This window comes from Bombina bombina, chromosome 2 (genome assembly GCF_027579735.1).
Source record: "Bombina bombina isolate aBomBom1 chromosome 2, aBomBom1.pri, whole genome shotgun sequence".
In the NCBI taxonomy this organism is placed as follows: Eukaryota; Metazoa; Chordata; class Amphibia; order Anura; family Bombinatoridae; genus Bombina; species Bombina bombina.
In genome coordinates this window covers 1,022,493,319-1,022,505,237 of record NC_069500.1, presented here as the reverse complement: position 1 = coordinate 1,022,505,237, position 11,919 = coordinate 1,022,493,319, and positions in this window count along the sequence as shown.

Sequence of the window (11,919 nt, the reverse complement as noted above, 5' to 3'; positions counted from 1 at the left end):
GAAAATTGTGTACACAATATATATCTTACCATTCTTTACCTTTTCATGATATTGTGTTTATTATAAAAATATCGGATCAAGATTGAACTTGGCTATCCGTGAAACAAGTGAATGGGCCTATTTTTGCTAACACTACAGTTTTACATGGAAGTGAACTTTATTTCTATCATAATTAAAGATATTCATTGACCTGTTTTGCAGATATATAGAAAAGGTGATTATATTATTCTGAATTACAAAAAAATCTAAGTGTTAATTGTTGATCCTCCTGATATAAGTCTATTACTTTTAGTACTGCCAGGGGTACAGGTCTGAGGAATAACCTTAAATAAAACACAAGTTGTATATATTTCTAAGACAAAATATTGTTGCTTATCAATTTATATTATGGACAATAGTGAGGAGACCTCCTATGTATTTACCAACTTTGAGGATGATGTAACAAGATATGCAACTGAGGAAGAAGTTGTTTATACAATTGATAACTTGTTTTATGAGATAGATTCATTGAGGAAAAAAGATTTGAAGCTGGAATTAGATATTAAATCATTCCTCATTTACAAAAATAATAATCGCATTCCTAGGGGACTGAGAATTCGAAAGTTTCCGTCATTTAGAGTTACAGAACTGGATTTTTATTAATAAATGGAATGCCATTTTGGATACCTGCTCTCTTGCACTCATTGACTTATTAATTGAATTCAAACAAAAACAAAAATGTGATCTTCAACAAGAGATTATAGGAGATCCAAGAAAAAATAAGAATGGTACAGAAAGATCCTGAATTCAAGAAATATGACAGACAGTTTGAAAAGAATATGATCACCTTCAGACAAGAGCTGTGGGAATTTAAATCTAGGAAGATTTCACGTGATAAATATGATTATGACCACAACTCAGTATATAGATGGGATAATCAAGAAAACACTAACCATGGAGGATTCAAGAATAGAAGAGGGCAGAAGAACAAAGGGAAACAACTAAAGAATGTTACGTTCTCTGAAACGGAATATGAGATTGAATCTTCAGATTATGAAGCTGAAATGGAGGAACCAATACCTGCTGTTTTACAGTTGACCACAGACCAATCCCTCAAAACACAGTAAAAAAACGGACTTGTAGAGACTCTACCAAGTACAAGAAGAAAAAAACATGTAGAAGAAAAAGGGGAAGAGGATTATCTACATTATCAGACCAAAGGTCGAGGGTATCAACTACAGAGGGAGAAGAAAATAGTTCAGAAGAGAACATACATGACCAGATCCAGGGGGTACCAGAAGAAATATGCTTAAATGGAAACAAAAATGTTTTAAATCTTTCATGTGTAGAGTTGTCGGATATAGAAATTTCGGTTCTTTCCAAAGGACTTGGTTTTGTTCCTTCTCAACATTTCAACTTATTTAATACTATTTTAGACGTAAATAGATTTGTAAGAAAATTAGTGTTACGTAAACACTTTATTGATGCTGAGGTGGAGCAAAACCAGGTGCAAATGGATACAGATGAATGTAGTAGAAAGGAACCATTGTCATTTACTGAAGTATGTTCCATTATGAATTTGCAGGATTTACAAATAGAAGGTAATGATACTAGGGATGATCTCATCAATTAGTCTCATATTGATTTTAGTAATTGCAGGAAGAAGAGTAATTTTTATCCTGTACATTCCAGATCTAACGCTATAGAAATATTTCAAAAGGTAGTGGAAGAAAAACTAAGAAAACTTGATTTTACAGCTAATGACATAAAAATTTCTAGAAAAACAAACATGACAAAAAAAGAAAATGAAGCACTTACAAAGCTTACACAAGATAGGAGAATAGCGACTAGACCATCCGACAAGGGTGGAAATGTAGTGGTATTGGATAGAGTAGCCTATATCAGAGAAGCACAAAAGCAGCTTAATGATAAGGAGGTATATTTAAGGCTTAGGGAAAATCCCACTGAACATTATAGAAATCTACTCAGGGAGATTATTAAAGCTGCTAGATATAATAATGTCATTACACAAGCGTTAGAAGAAAATCTTATCCCTGAATATCCTGTGACTCCTATATATCACTATTTTCCAAAAATCCATAAAGATCTTACGAATCCCCCAGGTCACCCCATAATTGCGGGTATTGAATCACTGAATGAACCAGAATGATCACTGAATGATCAGAACTTATGGATTATTTTCTTCAACCTTTAGGACACAACAGCTCTGTTACTAGAACTGAAACATATAAAATGGAAACAAACATATTGTTTTTTTGTAGTTGATGTTTCATCACTCTACACTTCCATACAACATGCTAAAGGGCTTGATGCTATTGAATATTTTCTTGAAAGATACAGCAACTATGAAAACAACACAAAACAATTTATATTGAGTTCTATTGACTATCTTTTAACACAGGCATGGGACTGCTATGGGGGCGAAATTCGCCCCCTGCTATGCCAACCTATTTATGGGTTGGTGGGAGCAGTCTCACGTCTATGGAGATGGGAATCCCTATTGGGACAGTATTATTTTGTATGCCCGATATATAGATGATCTGTTTTTCATTTTGGACTGCGATGAAACAAAAACAGAAGAATTTTGTACATATTTGAATAGAAATAATTGTGGAATCAGTTTCATGGGAGAACAAAATCAGAATCAGATTAATTTTTTGGATATTGAAATATCAGCTAACATGGAAGAACACATTATTGAGACTGATATTTTCAGGAAACCTACAGCAGGGAACACCATTTTAGAATTTAGCTCCAGTCACCCCCGACATACACTTCAGGGTATTCCCAAGGGGCAGTTCATACGTGCAAAACGGAACTGTTCCAATCAAATTAACTATGAGAAACAGGTTAATAGCATGACAAAACTTTTAAAGGAAAGAGGATATAGTGATAATATCCTTAAAGAAGCTAAAATGGAAGTTGATCGAATCTCCAGAGAAGAACTTCTGACCTACAAAACAAAAAACAATAAGGGTGGCAAACAAAAACCAAAATTAATTACGGCATACAGAACACAATATGGGGAGATTTGTAAAATCATCAGGGATAGCATCCCCATACTAGGTGCGGATCCCGTGATGAAGAAAATAATATAAGATGGTTGTGAGTTTATCTCGAGAAAGGACAAAACAATAGGTAATCTTGTATCACCATCGGATCTTCCAAAAGAGATTAAGACCTGTTGGCTAAAACAACAAAAAGGCTTTGTCAAATGTAGAAAAAACATCTGTAAAACATGTGATCATGTAGTGGAGGGGAACAGATGTACCTCTACTACTACAAAATGTACACAAGATAAAATTTCATATTAATTGTAATACAACACATGTTATCTATCTCCTCACATGTAAGGGATGTTTAAAACAGTATGTAGGAAGAACTAAGAGGCCCCTAAAGGACAGGGTGTTACAACACCTCAGATCCATTTAGGACATAGATTCTACTACTCCAATTGCTAAACATTTTAGGGAATACCACAACTCTAACCCTAATCTCTTAGAAGTCCAGGGAATTGATCATGTACCCATGTGGAAGAGAGGGGGAAATAGGGAGAACAAATTGAACCTCAGAGAGGTCTTTTGGATATTCACACTTAATACATCCATCCCAGGTGGTTTAAACTTTAGAAGGGACATTGACCTATCTGTTTAGGGACCTATTAGTCCCTATAGTAGACCTTTTTTTGGTTATATAGATGATAGAAATAGATCTTAATAAATAAATATTTAAACTAAAAGGTGATAAAAAGGTGATAATGTTCACCATATTAAGAATCATATGAATTCAATTTAAATTTATTTATCTTTAAGATGAATTTTACTATTGATCATTAGGATAAGTGACATTTACAGCCAGGATCTATCCATTAGAAAATGTAATAGGGTATATAGTATTAATGTGGAATATACCTTTAAGAATGTATGTGTATAAAAGGCCGAAAGAGCTGGTGTTCCTCTATGCAATGAACAAGTGCAGTGTGCACTAAACATGTCTGCTGAGGAACACGGATATACACTGTATACCCTGTGCAACGCGTGATGTTTTTAAACACTGTTTGGATGCTAAAGGGCTTAATGCTATTGAATATTTTCTTGAAAGATATAGCAACTATGAAAAAAACACAAAACAATTTATATTGAGTTCTATTGACTATCTTTGAACACAGGCGTGGGACTGCTATGGGGGAGAAATTCGCCCCCTGCTATGCCAACCTATTTATGGGTTTTCTACAATTTTAACAGCCTTGTGCTTTGGATTCCCTTTGTATCTTATATATATATATATATATATATATATATATTGTAAAAAAAAAAATAGGGAGAGTTACCGGGAACGGAATCCTGGTAAAGAAAGACAGGGATTTCAGCACTCTTTTGAAAAAACTCTCAAATCATTTTAAATCATGAAAGTTACTTTAATCGTGAAAGTCCCTCCTCCACATCATGGGAGCAGATCCATGCAAGTGAAAATTTAATGAAACACATAAGCATAAGAAAATCAACTCGTAGATGACTTCAATATAGAACCTAACCGGTCAGGGGTACACGCCAAATACAACCATTAGATACAAATTGTAACAGCTGTCTTGTCAAATCACAGAATTGTATGTATAGCCCACTACACCCTGCTGCACACAGAACCCCCAAATCCTTATACTGGAGGTATATCCTGGGCAGGTTAATAAAGGGATCTAAGTGGCTAATTCTACAATGTCAGTGATATACAGAAGCGGAAAGTATTTACACGTGGTGTATGATATACATGGAAATGCTCGTACAAGATAGTATGGGTTATATCAAGGGAGACCACCTCAAGTCTAGCTACACACGGCTGCTCGCAGCACCCCTATATATGAGGGGCTTAACGCTGTGCAGGTGATATTAGGGATCTAAGCGGACAAGCAAGTGGACTCCCTGAATATGTACAAGGCAAAACGAGAAAGCACAATTGTTCCGGTACCAACAGGATACCAAGGGTTAATACCAGATGAACAATGTCCTGAATAGGGAATCAGCAATTCACAACCCAGCCATTTACCCCCCTCAAACATGAGACCAGGCTCCACATGGAAGGTAAAAACAGAGTGTACTTTATTAAGGGCCATATGCCCAGTATTTATGCAGGTCTGACCCCAGATGGGGGGTTGAAAGAATATTGTACATTAGATAGAGGGACAACGCCCTTTGACAGGCCACAATAGAATTACATTACTTAAGCAGATAACAAGTTAAACACAAGACACACTTGATCCTTTCTTATCACTTGGGTGTCTGCTCTCTAGATGTGATTGAACAATGGGAATGTGTATCACTTAAACTTAATTATAGCTGATGCCAGCAAACCTGTCTTTAGAAAATAGCTTCTTAAAGCTGAACAAAGATAACTCTTTCAGTACTGACAGAAGGGTCTGTCACATAGCTTCCCCCTTGTGGAACACTCCGGCAGACCTGGCTTGACCCTTTGGCGGGTCAACCTGGGGATGACCGGACTAGGAGGTGGTAGGCATGTCAGTTTGCCGGGACAATCCATCTGTATTCCCGTTATGAGAGAGAATTCTTGCCCGTAAAAATAAGGGTTCAACTTCTTCAGTGTCCAGACTAGGGCTAAACAGTCCTTCAAAATCTCATCAGCTTCTTTACGAGTTTTTTTTACCTGATCTTTATAGGTATCCACAATCCCTTCAGACTGACATAGGGTGCCCTTGAGTAGCTGCACCTCACTATGAGCCAGCGTCAGCTTCTCCTCAAGTGTCGCTAAGTTTGTCTTTAATGTTTCATGTCCCACTCTCAAGCTGGTGTTTTCTGCAGTCTGTCGGTGCAGCTTGTCTAGCAGAGATTCCCGTTCTAAACGTGCTTTTTCCTCTGCGCTCCTCTTCTCCTTCATCAGCACATTGTAACGGGACTTCCACGTATCAATAGCGGATAGAGATTTACTGAGCTCAGCGTCCTGGGGCTCAGCAGCAGGTGGGTCAGTCTCTGTGACACGGATCTGGGCACGGGTAGTCACAGGGTTAACATCAGCGGGACCTATAGGAGCGTAGGCAGAAACAAGGGGGGCCAAGTTATTTCCAAGGAGAACATCAGCTGGTAAATCCTTCATGACCCCCACATTCACAGGTCTAGCGCCCACTCCCCAATCCAAATGTACCCTGGCAACAGGTAGGTGGAACACAGTGCCCCCTGCTACCCTCACAGCCACAGTATCTCCAGTGTGCTGTTTCTCAGACACCAAGTTCTTTTGAAGCAAGGTCATGGTAGCACCATTATCCCGTAGACCACTGACCTCCTTCCCATTCACTTTAACCAGTTGCCGGTTATTCCGGTGGGCAGCTTGCACAAGGTCTGCCTCATGTAGGATGCCCCAGCATTCTTGCGCCTCTACGTAGCGGGCCGCAGGCTGAGGATTACGTGGGATTCCGCCGGCGGGTCTTCTCCAGGACTGCGCTTGGTTCACTGCGTTTAGGGGACACTCTGGTCTTTTGTGCTCTAGTTGCTTACATCCAAAGCACCAAATAGGTTGTGAGTAGCCCCGCAAATTGAACCGGGCTCTCTGAGGGTAGTTCGTGGCCGGAGGCCGTGTGGTATAGCGGTGCGCCGGGGTTTGGTAACTGGCAGCAGCTGGGGTGACTGGGGGTCTGTACTCCACTCTAGCAGGGGGCTTAGTGGTAGCAGTGTCCAGTTTGCGGGCATCCGTATACTCCTCTGCCAAGCAAGCAGCTTCATGCAGGGTGGAGGGTTTACGGTCCCGAACCCACTCTCTAACTCCTGCTGATAACTTGTCAAAGCAATGTTCCAACAGGAATAGCTGCAGCACCTCTTCCCCAGATACGGCTTGGCACCCTGCCATCCAGTAAGATGCTGTGCGGTGCACCTTACATGCCCACTCAACGTAGGAATCACCAGCCAATTTAACAGTGTCTCTAAACCGCCTCCGGTATGCCTCCGGTGTAACCGCATACCTGGAGAGCAGAGCCTCTTTTACAGTATTATAATCCCCGACTTCCTCATCTGGATTGGCCCGAAAAGCCTCACTGGCCCGGCCGGATAATTTTCCGGATAATATTGTGACCCAGTCCTCTGCGGGTACCTTGTGTAGTGCACATTGCCTCTCAAAATCCGCAAGGTACCCATCAATCTCTCCTTCTGTTTCCAGGACTTTTTTAAAAGCTGCAAAATTTACTTTTCCCTTTTCCACTGGGGTTGCTGTGACTTGGGCTGCTGCAGCGCCGCTTTGGCGACGTAGGTTGGCCTCCACAGCTGCTATGACCCGGTCGATAATTTCCGCAGATGGGTTGGGGCCATAATGTGCCAGTCTTATTTTAACCGCCCGATCAAAGCTTGCTTCTTCTGGGGTTCTGTCTGATATGCTGGGCCCATTGGTTCCTTCGGTCCCTGGTACTCCTTCCATCTTAGTCAGTATTGTAATAATCCCCCTCTTCCTGAGGTTACTGGCTTGTGTAGTTGCTCTTCTGGGCGATAAGGTTCATTCCGTCGCTTGCCACCAATTGTTACGGTACCAACAGGATACCAAGGGTTAATACCAGATGAACAATGTCCTAAATAGGGAATCAGCAATTCACAACCCAGCCATTTACCCCCCTCAAACATGAGACCAGGCTCCACATGGAAGGTAAAAACAGAGTGTACTTTATTAAGGGCCATATGCCCAGTATTTATGCAGGTCTGACCCCAGATGGGGGGTTGAAAGAATATTGTACATTAGATAGAGGGACAACGCCCTTTGACAGGCCACAATAGAATTACATTACTTAAGCAGATAACAAGTTAAACACAAGACACACTTGATCCTTTCTTATCACTTGGGTGTCTGCTCTCTAGATGTGATTGAACAATGGGAATGTGTATCACTTAAACTTAATTATAGCTGATGCCAGCAAACCTGTCTTTAGAAAATAGCTTCTTAAAGCTGAACAAAGTTAACTCTTTCAGTACTGACAGAAGGGTCTGTCACAACAATTATGCAAGTGCCGCTCATACACATATTTCACATCTAGCAACCATTGATCATATATATACACAGTTCCAAGCAGAAGCCTGTATGCAGGATGGAGCGATGTTAAAGCACAGGTGCAGAGAACATGTTAGTATTGCCGGATGTTAGCAAACGAAAGCCAAGTTGAGTTAGGTAAAGCACAGTCTTAGCAAGAAATATATGACCTCAAGCAGAGACTTTTTCAACATTCACAGGTCTTTTTAAGACATAGTGCTGCGTCTTATCCATATCAAAACAGCTTGTGACTTTTAGTACCGTAAATTCCCTTAATAGGGGTCATCCATTCATAGCAGGGTACTTTGATAGATACTGTAGCTTTCATATATCAGGTGTCACATTTGTATACTAATACAACCTTATTTTCGGACACTCTGGTTCCAAGTATCCACGTTGTTGAGGTTGCTTCTCGAACACATTAAAGTTCCATGTTCGCGTAGCTGCGGTTTCCATCGCCAGAGCCAATGCCGACGCGCGTTTAACCCGCTCGACTGGAATTCAGACCGGGGCTTCGTCAGGGCATAATTCTGTTTAGATTCAAGCATCTTGATTTATACTTTAGATGCATTGCGCCTCTGCTGGAAAGGTGAAGGTTTCGCATGTTGCTATCACAGCTTATGGTGACTTTAAAACAAACTGCCTAAATACTTATATTTGCAAAATTAAAAAAAACAGCCTAAATAAAAAACTGCTGTCTATTAACATTATTGTCATTGCAATATTATTAAAAACAAAAATAGATTCAAGAAGTCATCACGAGATTGCTATTTCAATTTCTCAAACTTGAATAGGGTATAGTTAGTTTATTTATTCTTACTCATGTAAGGTAGGGAGATGTTATATTTTATTACACCCATACCTCATTATTACCTTGGACATTTTTATAGGAAGCAGGCCATATCTAATTTATCATTGAGACCATTTGGAATTTGTGTCTTAAGAATTGAGATCCACCTGCACTCCTTTCTTAAGAGGGTCTTGTCCATTATCGCCCCCCTCTGCCGTTTGTGATGCCTTTATCTATGCCACAATATCTGAGCGAATCAGGATTGCAATATGTACTAATTCAAAGTGTCTTGCAAAGTTACTTTTAGATTTTATTTTTCACATTGTCTCTGTTTTCAGTGATGCAGTCCTTTATTGCCCTTCTCGTTTTTCCCACATAAAAAAGTGGGCACTCGCAGGAGAGCAGATATACAACCCCCTCAGTGTCACAGTTCACGAAATGCTTCAGTTTGTGAGTTTTTCCAGTCTTAGTACTGAACTCTTTAGTCTTTCTCATGAACTTACATGCAACACACTTGCCACAGGGATAGTTACCTAAAGATCTATGTTGTGTGAGCCAGTTACTTTGTCTTGCCTTAGATGTATACTGGCTTCTTACAAGCTTATCTTTAGGTTTGATGCCACTTGCATAATTGTGCTTTCTCGTTTTGCCTTGTACATATTCAGGGAGTCCACTTGCTTGTCCGCTTAGATCCCTAATATCACCTGCACAGCGTTAAGCCCCTCATATATAGGGGTGCTGCGAGCAGCCGGCTTGAGGTGGTCTCTCTTGATATAACCAATACTATCTTGTACGAGCATTTCCATGTATATCATACACCACGTGTAAATACTTTCCGCTTCTGTATATCACTGACATTGTAGAATTAGCCACTTAGATCCCTTTATTAACCTGCCCAGGATATACCTCCAGTATGAGGATTTGGGGGTTCTGTGTGCAGCAGGGTGTAGTGGGCTATACATACAATTCTGTGATTTGACAAGACAGCTGTTACAATTTGTATCTAATGGTTGTATTTGGCGTGTACCCCTGACCGGTCAGGTTCTATATTGAAGTCATCTACGAGTTGATTTTCTTATGCTTATGTGTTTCATTAAATTTTCACTTGCATGGATCTGCTCCCATGATGTGGAGGAGGGACTTTCACGATTAAAGTAACTTTCATGATTTAAAATTATTTGAGAGTTTTTTTCAAAAGAGTGCTGAAATCCCTGTCTTTCTTTACCAGGATTCCGTTCCCGGTAACTCTCCCTATTTTGTTTTTTACAATATAAATTTTGAAGGGTCTGCACCACGTTAATTGACTTTTTGCTTGGGCAGTTGTGCCTATATGCAATGTATCTAATAGAACTCTTTTAGCAATTGCGTCCTCTCTTAATGTTCTTGATTATATATATATATATATATATATAAAATTATATATATATAGGTCTAGATATATACAGATATATATAGGAATATTTAAAAATACATAGAACATACTCCCCTTTGTGCAGAACATTGGAATGTGATATATATATATATATATATATATATAGTAAATATACAGTTAAACACTTATGGATGTTGCATAACTGTGTTTTTCATGTTTTCATCTACTTAACTGCAAAGGGCTCCAATGTGTGTATGTGTATATATATATATATATATATATATATATATATATATATATATATATATATATATATATGTATATATATACACTATATATATATATATATATATATATATATATACATACACACACACATTCATACATATACATATTTAGACATGTGTATGTATGTATGCATGTATCTCTATCTTAAAGTGAAGGTCAATTTTCATCAATGAGTGCCCGGTTTTTAAAAATACTTTTAAAATCAGGGGCACTTTCATTGATGAAAATTAACATTGCACTGGATTTGAAGAAATACTTACCTTTTACTCCTGCAATGCCGGATCAACGATCTCCCTCCTTCTTCTTCCTGCTGTAGACAACAGCAATGACGAAACTGGCTTCCTCCAATCACAGCCAGGCATCACGAGCTGGACGCTCTGGGGTGCAAGCCATGATTGGAGGAAGCCGGTTTTTGTCATTTCTGACGTCACTACAGAGGAACTGAGGCTGAGATCGGCGATCCGGTTTTGCAGGAGAAAAAGGTAAGTATTTCTTAAAATCCAGTGCAATGTTAATTTTCATCAATGAAAGTGCCCCTGTTTTAAAAAGTATTTTTAAAAACCGGGCACTCATTGATGAAAATTGACCTTCACTTTAAAGCCCTTTGTAGTCTTTTTTTTAATGACACCTGAGACCTCATATCTTTGAGCCCTTTTAACTTTTTAATGCAATATTTTTAAAGCCAGCCGCTTTAGATATATAGAAAGTTACCCCTTTAAGAAAAAACCTACAGACTATTAAAATTAAAAGCTTGTAGACATATGTTTTACGATTCTTTTTCCACTGTTACTATAGGAATATAAAGAACGCTTACCCCCTCAATAATCCACATTATATACCTAAAAGGGTTGTAATGTCGAGACTCCCAAATCGCATGAATTTTATAATGTCAGAATTTATAAAGTTTCATTAATACATATCAAGGAACTCGTGGAAAATCATAGATGTATCTAAGTGTTTTAGTATTTAAAAATCCAAATTGGGATACCTAAACGAAAAAACAACGTTTGAAAATCCCGTATAAATCAGTTGTAGTTAAAACTGGTGGAATGACTGAATTGATCAGGCGGAGGATCTATTATAAACCCATTTGTAGAGAAATTGTTTTCATCCTTTCTTATGTACTGACTAGAAACTATACATATTAACGTTAATGCTGACAAGCAAGGGTCAGTTTCTTCTGCAGCGAGATTCACCCAATCAGATGACAGTTTGAGTACATACCTTGTCGAACATCCAATGGGGAAACTTATTTGTCACAAACCCCTAGATTCAGCCAATCATAGAGGCGTGACACAATACACTCCCATTACCCAATAGGAACGAGGAGAAATCAGAACAGGCTGGCAGTCTTAAAAAAAGATCATTAGACTTGCCTTATACAAATTGTGACATCAGAAATATAAAGATCTCTATAGTTGACACTGGGTTATATCAGAAATTATAAGGAAAGCTACAA